The sequence below is a fragment of the Pan troglodytes genome, chromosome 8 (assembly GCF_028858775.2).
Source record: "Pan troglodytes isolate AG18354 chromosome 8, NHGRI_mPanTro3-v2.0_pri, whole genome shotgun sequence".
In the NCBI taxonomy this organism is placed as follows: Eukaryota; Metazoa; Chordata; class Mammalia; order Primates; family Hominidae; genus Pan; species Pan troglodytes.
This window is the reverse complement of record NC_072406.2, coordinates 68,920,700-68,930,617: the sequence shown is the minus strand read 5'-3', so window position 1 is coordinate 68,930,617 and position 9,918 is coordinate 68,920,700. Positions and strand designations below refer to the sequence as shown.

Below are 9,918 nucleotides of genomic sequence, written 5' to 3'. Positions count from 1 at the left end.
GACTTGGGGAACTTTTCTGTCTAGCTAAAGGATTGTAAATGCACCAATCAACACTCTGTAACAATGCACCAATCAGTGCTATGTGTCTAGCTAAAGGATTGTAAATGCACCAATCAGCACTCTGTAAAAACGCACCAACCAGCATTCTGTGTCTAGCTAAAGGATTGTAAATGCACCAATCAACACTCTGTAACAATGCACCAATCAGTGCTATGTGTCTAGCTAAAGGATTGTAAATGCACCAATCAGCACTCTGTAAAAACGCACCAACCAGCATTCTGTGTCTAGCTAAAGGATTGTAAATGCACCAATCAACACTCTGTGTGTAGCTAAAGGATTGCACATGCACCAGTCAGAACTCAGTAAAAACGCACCAATCAGCACTCTGTGTCTAAAGGATAGTAAACACACCAATCAGCACTCTGTAAAATGGACCAATCAGCACTCTGCAAAATGGACCAATCAGCAGGATGTGGGTGGGGAGAAATAAGGGAATAAAAGCTGGCCACCCCAGCCAGCAAAGTCAACCTGCTCGGGTCCCCTTCCATGCTTTGGAAGCTTCGTTCTTTCACTCTTCACAATAAATCTTGCTGCTGCTCACTCTCTGGATCTGCACCACCTTTAAGAGCTGTAACACTCGCTGTGAAGATCCGTGGCTTCATTCTTGAGGTCAGTGAGACCACGAACCCACCAGAAGGAAGAAACTCTGGACACATCTGAAGGAACAAACTCCAGACACACCATCTTTAAGAGCTGTAACACTCACTGAGAAGGTCCATGGATTCATTCTTGAAGTCAGCAAGACCAAGAACCCACTGGAAGGAACCAACTCCGGACACATCTTGGTGACCCAGATGGGACTATTGCCAAGCAGTGAGTACCATCAGACCCCTTTTGCTTGCTATTCTGTCCTATTTTTCCTTAGAATTCAGGGGCTAAATATCAGGTAACTGTCAACCAGTTAAAAGCAACTAGCACAGCTGCTGGACTAAAGACACAGGCATCAGGCTTTCTGGGAAAGGTCTCTCTAACAACCCTTTTTGGAGTTGGGAGCATTGGTTTGCTTGGAACCATCTTCTGCTTTTCCTGTACTTCTGGGCTGAGCTGAGGAATGACAGAGAGGAAAGCCATTCAGCTCCGGAGTCCCAACAAAAAGTTGGTTGACCCTGTAGCCATGAGTGGAACTCTCAAAGTCACATCGCCCAAGCGAGACTCTCCCATCTATCCTATCTATCCTGATCCTTGCCTCCTGGGTCCTGATGCCTGTCAGACAAACTTCCTCTCACCTCTCTTCTCTGAGGCTAGTCCTGCTTCTAAAAACCACTCCCTGTCTCTAGTGCTTTTCTAGTTTCTCCTATTAGAATGATTTCTAATATAAACTTCAGGAATCTGTTCCCTTCTTTAGGCACCCAGGCTCACTAGGCAGAAAGATATAATTTTTGCCCAAAGCCCCACTGTGGGGGTGGGGAACTATCTGGAATCTCAGGATCCCTCCTCAGACTAGCAGGCCTAACAAAAGCTTTTCCCGAAGCTACGATATGGGGAAACTCAGAAATGATATTCTTCCTATTCATATTTTGAGAAGTGAGGACAAAAGGCATCGCTCTTCCAACCCTGGAGATCCCTTCCTTCCCTCAGGGTATGGCCCTCCACTTCATTTTTGGGGCAAAACATCTTTATAGGACAGGGGTAAGATCCCAATACTAACAGGAAAATGCTTAGGACTCTAACAGGTTTTCAAGAATGCATCGGTAAGGGCCACTAAATCCGACCTTCCTCGGTCCTCTTTGTGGTCCAAGAGAAAAACTAGTGTTTCTGCTGCTGCATCAGTGAGCACAACTATTTCAATCAACAGGATCCAGGGACTGTTGTGGTTGCTTGGGCAAGAGGGGTTCCTGCTGCTGCATTGGTGATTACAACTATTACGATCAGCAGGGTCCAGGGACCATTGTGGGTTCTTGGGCAAGAGTGGTTTCTGCTGCTGCATTGGTGACCACAACTATTTCAATCAGCAGGGTCCACAGACCATTGCGGGTTCTTGGGCAGGGAGTGGAAAACAAGCAAAGCAAAACAATGGGCATTTTTTTCTTTCAGATAGGAAACACTCAGACATCAGGCTCACCCTTGAAATGCATACTAAGTCGTTGGGACCAATTTGACCTACAACCCCTGAAAAAGAAGTAGTTCATTTTTTTCTGCACTATGGCCTGGCCCCAATATTCTCTCTCCGATGGGGAAAAATGGCCACCTGAGGAAAATGTAAATTACAATACTATCCTGCAGCTTGACCTTTTCTGTAAGAGGGAAGGCAAATGGAGTGAAATACCTTATGTTCAAGCTTTCTTTTCATTGAAGGAGAATCCACAACTATGCAAAGCTTGCAATTTACATCCCACAGGAGGACCTCTCAGCTTACCCCCATATCCTAGTCTCCCTATAGCTCCCTTTCTTATTAATGATAAGCTTCCTCTAATCTCCCCTGCTAAGAAGGAAACAAGCAAAGAAATCTCCAGGGGTCCACAAAACCCCCCAGGCTATTGGTTATGTTCTCTTTAGGCTGTAGGGAGAGGGGAATTTGGCCCAACCTGGGTACATGTCCCCTTCTCCCTCTCTGATTTAAAGCAGATCAGTGTAGACCTGGGGAAGCTTTCAGATGATCCTGATAGGTACATAGATGTCCTACAGGGTCTAGGGCAAACCTTCAGTCTCACTTGGAGAGATGTCATGCTATTGTTAGATCAAACCCTGGTCTTTAATGAAAAGAATGCGGCTTTAGCTGCAGCCTGGGAGTTTGGAGATACCTGGAATCTTAGTCAAGTAAATGATAGAATGACAGCTGAAGAAAGGGACAAATTCCCACTGGTCAGCAAGCCATCCCCAATATGGATCCCCATTGGGACCTCAACTCAGATCATGGGGACTGGAGTCACAAACATCTGTTGACTTATGCTCTAGAAGGACTAAGGAGAATTAGGAAAAAGCCCATGAATTATTCAATGATGTCCATCATAACTCAGGGAAAGGAAGAAAATCCTTCTGCCTTCCTTGAGTGACTACGGGAGGCCTTAAGAAAATATACACCCCTGTCACCTGACTCCCTCAAGGGTCAATTGATCCTAAAAGATAAGTTTATCACCCAATCAGCTGCAGATATTATGAGAAAGCTCCAAAAGCGAGCCCTGGGCCCTGAGCAAAATCTGGAGGCATTATTAAACCTGGCAACCTCAGTGTTCTATAATAGGGACCAAGATGAACAGGCTGAAAAGGAAAGGCAAGATCAGAGAAAGGCTGTAGCCTTAGACATGGTTCTCAGACAAACAAATCTTCGTGGTTCAGAGAGGACAGAAAATGGAGCAGGTCAATCACCTGGTAGGGCTTGTTACCAGTGTGGTTTGCAAGGACACCTTAAAAAGGATTGTCCAACAAGAAACAAGCTGCCCCCTCACCCATTACCACTATGCAGAGGCAATCACTGGAAGGTGCACTGCCCCAGAGGACAAAGGTTCTCTGGGCCAGAAGCCCCCAACCAGATGATTCAACAACAGGACTAAGGGTGCCCAGGGCAAGCACCAACTCATGTCATCACCCTCACTGAGCCCCAAGTACATTTAACCATTGAGGGCCATGAAATTGACTTCCTCCTGGACACTGGCACAGCTTTCTCAGTGTTAATCTCCTGTCCCGACAGCTGTCCTCAAGGTCCATTAACATCTGAGGAATCCTGGGATGGCCTGTAACCAGGTATTTCTCCCACCTTCTCAGTTGTAATTGGGAGAATTTGCTCTTTTCACATGCCTTTCTTGTTATGTCTGAAAGCCCCATAGCCTCATTAGGGAGGGATGTATTATCCAAAGCTGGAGCCATTATCTACATGAATATGGGGAAAAAGTTACCCATTTGTAGTCCCCTGCTTGAGGAGGGAATCAACCCTGAAGTCTGGGCATTGGAAGGACAATTCAGAAGGGTAAAAAATGCCTGCCCAGTCCAAATCAGGCTAGAAGACCCCACCAGTGTAATTACACCTTACAACTTCAAGCCCCAACTGATCATAGTAACTTCCAAGTCACCCAAACAGCTCCATTCAGATGGCTTGTCTGCTTCTAAGGAACTCCAAAAATCATCAACTCCTCCCTTCTTAACAAATAGTCCAGGTTTTGTAATGGCAAACATACTCCCTGCATGACCATTCACCCCTGGACCCCCTGCAGCAGCACCCCCATCACTAGTGAATGCCTTCTCATCCCCTCTTTCAATCACTCCCTCAAATGGTTCCTAGTAGATACAAAATGATTTTTCTCCAATGGGAAAATAGAACACAGGGAGCCACTCAGTTTGCTCCCAACACCTCTTTCCAGCCACTCACTAGAGCTACCTTGGCAAGTACTCTAGGAGTATGGGAAAATGGAAACAACATAGCTTTTTAACAACATAGCTTTTTAACACACACAACCAGTTCTGTCTACCCAGCCAAGGCATATTCTTCTTATGTGGAATGTCAACTTATATCTGCCTCCCCACTAACTGGACAGGCACCTGCACCTTAGTCTTCCTAAGTCCCAACATTAACATTGTTCCAGGAAATCAGACCCTATCAGTGCCCCTCAAAGCTCAAGTCCGTCAGCATAGAGCCATACAACTAATACCCCTACTTATAGGGTTAGGAATGGCCACTGCTACAGGAACCAGAATAGCAGGTTTATCTACTTCATTATCCTACTACCACACACTCTCAAAGGATTTCTCAGACAGTTTTCAAGAAATAACAAAATCTATCCTTACTCTACAATCCCAAATAGACTCTTTGGCAGTAGTGACTCTCCAAAACCGCCAAGGCCTAGACCTCCACACTGCTGAGAAAGGAGGACTCTCAGGAAAAGGCTTCTAAAATCAGACAAAGCCTTTCAAACTCATATATGAACCTCTGGAGTTGGGCAAGATGGCTTTTCCCATTTCTAGGTTCCATGGAAGCCATCTTGCTGTTTCTCACCTTCAGGCCCTGTATTTTTAACCTCCTTGTCAAATTTGTTTCCTCTAGGATAGAGGCCATCAAGCTACAGAAGGTCTTACAAATGGAATCCCAAATGAGCTCAACTAACAACTTTTACCCAGGACACCTGGACCGACCCACTGGCCCTTTGGCCTAAAGAGTCCCCCTCTGGAGGACACTATAACTGCAGGGCCCCTTCTTGACCCCTTTCCAGCAGGAAGTAGCTACAGCAGTCATCGTCCAATTCCCAAGAGCAGCTGGGGTGTCCTGTTTAGAGGGGGGATTGAGCGGTGAAGCCAGCTGGACTTCCTGGGTCGAGTGGGGACTTGGAGAACTTTTCTGTCTAGCTAAAGGATTGTCAATGTACCAATCAGCATTCTGTAAAAATGCACCAATCAGTGCTCTGTGTCTAGCTAAAGGGTTGTAAACACACCAATCAGCATTCTGTAAAAATGCACCAATCAGTGCTCTGTGTCTAGCTAAAGGATTGTAAATGCACCAATCAGCACTCTGTAAAATGGACCAATCAGCGCTCTGCAAAATGGACCAATCAGCAGGACATAGGCGGAAACAAGTAAGGGAATAAACTGGCCAACCCAGCCAGCAGTGGCAACCTGCTCGGGTCCCCTTCCATGCTGTGGAAGCTTGGTTCTTTCATTCTTCACAATAAATTTGCTGCTGCTCACTTTTTGGGTCTGCACCATCTTTAAGAGTTGTAACACTCACCACAAAGGTCTGTGGCTTCATTCTTGAAGTCAGCGAGACCAAGAACCCATCAGAAGGAAGCAACTCGACACATCTGAAGGAATAAACTCTGGACACACCATTTTTAAGAGCTGTAACACTCACCATGAAGGTTCATGGCTTCATTCTTAAAGTCAGTGAGACCAAGAACCCACTGGAAGGAACCAACACTGGAGACATAATCACAATATTATCATGATGCTACCATGATTTTTCATGGGATATAATGATGCTCTCTAATAAGCACTTAAAAATTGTGTACATTATGCTATGTTCCTTAGTATCATTACCTTTGTATCTCTACAAGACGCTCTGATCAGTCCTCTGATTTGTATTATCTGCATGTTCCCTTGCCCCCTCTTCTTGACACTTTTCATTAATAGATTTTCCTACTCCAAAACTTTTTTTTCCATTCATAGGTTTCCCTACTCAAAAAATTTCTCTTGTTTTTCTCCTCAATATTATTCTCTGTCTGTATGTCTCTCTTTCTTTCTTTGTCTTACTGTTATACATAAAGACAGTCCAGAGCAGATCAAAACATAGTCATTTTTGCCAAGCAGGATCTTCTCAAAAGGATGTGTGTGGAAAGCTTATTGAATTCAATAGCAAAATAACATCTAGATTTAATTGCTTTGAGTTTTGAATAATAATATGTGTTTAACTTTGTATCTCAATAATATTAAAATACAAATTGAGTTTTTTGGGGTTTATCATGAAGAAGTAGGCTTCTATATGGTTGAGAAACCAAAAAGAATTTCTCTGTGCAGTCGCAGAACTGAAAGATGACTAATATATCAGCGCCTTATTTTTCTAGTGTGTCTGTCACAGTTATTTTATTTTCCTTAAGCTCATTCTATTGATGGGACATGAGTATAATCCTTACGACATTGAGTAATGAAGACTAAATTTTCAGTTTTCTTTCAGAGGTTTCAGCATTTTCTCTACAATATAAACTTAGAGAAAGGTATCAAGGTGGAGAAGGGAAGAGAAAGAGAGAGAGAGAAAGGAGGTGGTTTGTTGAGTTCATACACACACACACACACACACACACACACACACACACACACATATTTATTTTGTCCAAATGAGAATAACATATATTAAATTATCATTCCATCAGCATCTTCTGCCAACATTTCACTATACCAAACATTTCATAAGTCATAGACATACTTTGGCCATAGGTTACAAGTCTAAAATATACCTATGAACAAGCACAACACACAGAGAGATTTATAACTAAACTTTAATATCCTTAAAATCTGACAAGTGCAAGCTTGCATAGAGGAGGCCCTAGGTATCAATTTACATAAAGGCTCATGCAAAGCAATTTATCTTCAGGGAAGACAAGATACATTAGCTTAATCAAACAATAATGAGTCCATGTAATAGAGAAACAATTATTTAAAATATAATATGAGGTATATTAATTGTTTCACTACTAAGGACCTTGTACACAGAGCCCACAGAGGAGGAGATTGTAACTCTGGGATGGCTCATATCACTCAAATCTCTAAGACATGTGGAATATATGGTAGTATGATTTTATGGTAGGGGCAAAGTAGGGTGTGAAAAGGATTTTTCTCATTTTAGGGAGGATGACATCTGGAGTCCACTGATGAGAAAAGACAACACCCATGAAAGAAAAGGATAGTTTTAACAGCAAGAGGTCAGTTTAGCCTAGTTTTAGTTCAGCTGCCATGCCACCTGGGTACCCATAAAAGAAACACTGGGAACAGGAGAAATCACAGCCATATGGAAATCAGACTCCTACATCAGAAGCACATATATAGAAGAAGTGGTAGATTAGGTGTGACAGATTAGGTGTGACAGATAATGCCCTCACTGCCATAGGAAACTGAGGGGGCCATGAACAGTTTCTGAGATAGTAAAGAGAATGTCAGGTGGCTCAGTGGTCCTTAGCTAGTCATAGCCATTCACAGAATTTTACTCTTAAGGGGAACATAGAAATTGAGCAGTATCAGTTCTGGGATTTAAGGTGAAAAAAAGTTTTTTTTTTTTTTGGAAGACGAAAAATATTCCAAAAAGTTGTTATGCTAATAGGAATAATTAGTAAAGAGAGGAAATATGACTGTGAAGGAAAGAGGCCAGAAGGTGTAATCTAGTACACATGCAGAGATTAGCTTTGGGATTTTGGACTTGGTGCCCTGTATCCCAGCCCCTCCACCTCCAGCTGTGGCTGAAAGGGGCCAAGTTCTAGCTCAGGTCACTTCTTCAGAGGGTGTAACACCCAAGCCTTGGTGGTTCCTATGTGGTGTTGGGCCTCCAGGTGCACAGACGACAACAGAGCTTTGGAAACCTCTGCCTAGATTTCAGAGGATGTACAGAAACTCCTGGATGTTCAGGCAGAAGTTTGCTGCAGGGGTGGAGCCCTCATGGAGAACTTCTGCTAGGGCAGTGAAGAAAGGAAATAGGTGGTCGAAGCCCCCACACAGAGTTCACACTGGGACACTGCCTAACGGAGCTGTCAGAAAAGGGCCACCATCCTCCAGATCCCAGAATAGTAGATACACCAACAGCTTACACCGTATGCCTGGAAGAGCTGCAGACACTCAATGCCAGCCATGAAAGCAGCTGGGGAATGTGGGTATGTACCCTGCAAAGCTACATGGGCACAGCTGCCCAAGGCCATGGGAGCCCACCTTTTGTATCAGCATGCCCTGGATGTGAGACATGGAGTCAAAGGAGATTATATTGGAGTTTTAAGAATTAATGACTGTCCCATGGGATTTCAGACTTATATGGGGCCTGTAACCCCTTTGTTTTGGCCAATTTCTCCCATTTAGAATGGCAGCATTTATCCAATGCTTGTTCCCCCATTGTATCTTGCAAGTAACTAACTTGCTTTTGATTTTACAGGCTCCTAGGCAGAAGAGACTTCCCTTGTCTCAGATGAGACTTTGAACTTGGACTTCTGAGTTAATGCTGCAATGAGTTAAGACTTTGGGGAAACAGAAATATAGACCAATGGAACAGAATAGAGACCTGAGAAATAAGACAGCACATCTACAACCATCTGATCTTTGACAAACCAGATGAAAACAAGCAGTGGGGAAAGGATTCCCTATTTAAAAAACGGTGCTAGGAAAACAGGCTAGCCATATGCAGAAAACCAAAACTGGACCCCTTCCTTACACCTTATACAAAAATTATCTCAAGATAGATTAAAGACTTAAATGTAAAACCCCAAACCATAAAAATCCTAGAAGAAAACTTAGGCAATACAATTCAGGACATAGGCATGGACAAAGACTTCATGATGAAAACACCAAAAGCAATTGCAACAAAAGCCAAAATTGACAAATAGTATCTAATTAAACAAAAAAGCCTCCACACAGCCAAAGAAACTAGCATCAGAGTGAATAGACAACTTACAGAATAGGAGAAAATTTTTGCAGTCTACCCATCTGACAGGTGCAATATCCAGAATCTACAAGGAACTTAAATAAATTTACAAGAAAAAAAAAAAACAATCCCATCAAACAGTGGACAAAAAAATATAGACACTTCTCAAAAGAAGACATTGATGCAGCCAAACAAACGTATGAAGAAAAGCTCAGCATCATTGACCATTAGATAAATGAAAAGCAAAACAACAACATACCATCTCATGCCAGTCAGAAGAGTGATTATTAAAAAGTCAAGAAACAATACATGCTATCGAGGCTGTGGAGAAATAGGATCACTTTTACACTGTTGGTGGGAATGTAAATTAGTTCAACCATTGTGGAAAACAGTGTGGTGATTCCTCAAGGATCTAGAACGAGAAATATCATTTGACCCAGCAATCCCATTATTTGGTGTATACCCAAAGGAATATATATCATTCTACTATAAACACACACATACACAAATGTTTATTGCAGCACTATTTGCAATAGAAAAGATATTGAATCAACCAAAATGTCCATCAATGATAAACTGGATAAAAAAAAGTGGTACATATACACCATGGAAAACTATGCAGCCATAAAAAATAATAAGATCATGTCATTTGCAGGGACATGGATGAAGCTGGAATGCACCATCTTCAGCAAACTAACACAGGAACAAAAAACCGAACATCTCATGTTCTCACTCATAAGTGGGAGTCGAATAATCAGAACTCACAGACACAGGGAAGGGAAAAACACACCGGGGTCTCTCGGGGGGTGGGGGACAAGGGG

The 9,918-nt window shown here is 42.9% G+C and overlaps 1 long non-coding RNA gene across 1 annotated transcript; it reads left to right on the top strand.

The window, feature by feature from the left end:
• The first annotated feature begins 522 nt into the window (after positions 1–522).
• Positions 523–6,538, top strand: LOC134807103 (uncharacterized). The gene is made up of 2 exons (XR_010146739.1): positions 523–873; positions 5,036–6,538. It is a non-coding gene; the product is annotated as an uncharacterized LOC134807103 (long non-coding RNA).
• Positions 6,539–9,918: the final 3,380 nt, after the last annotated feature.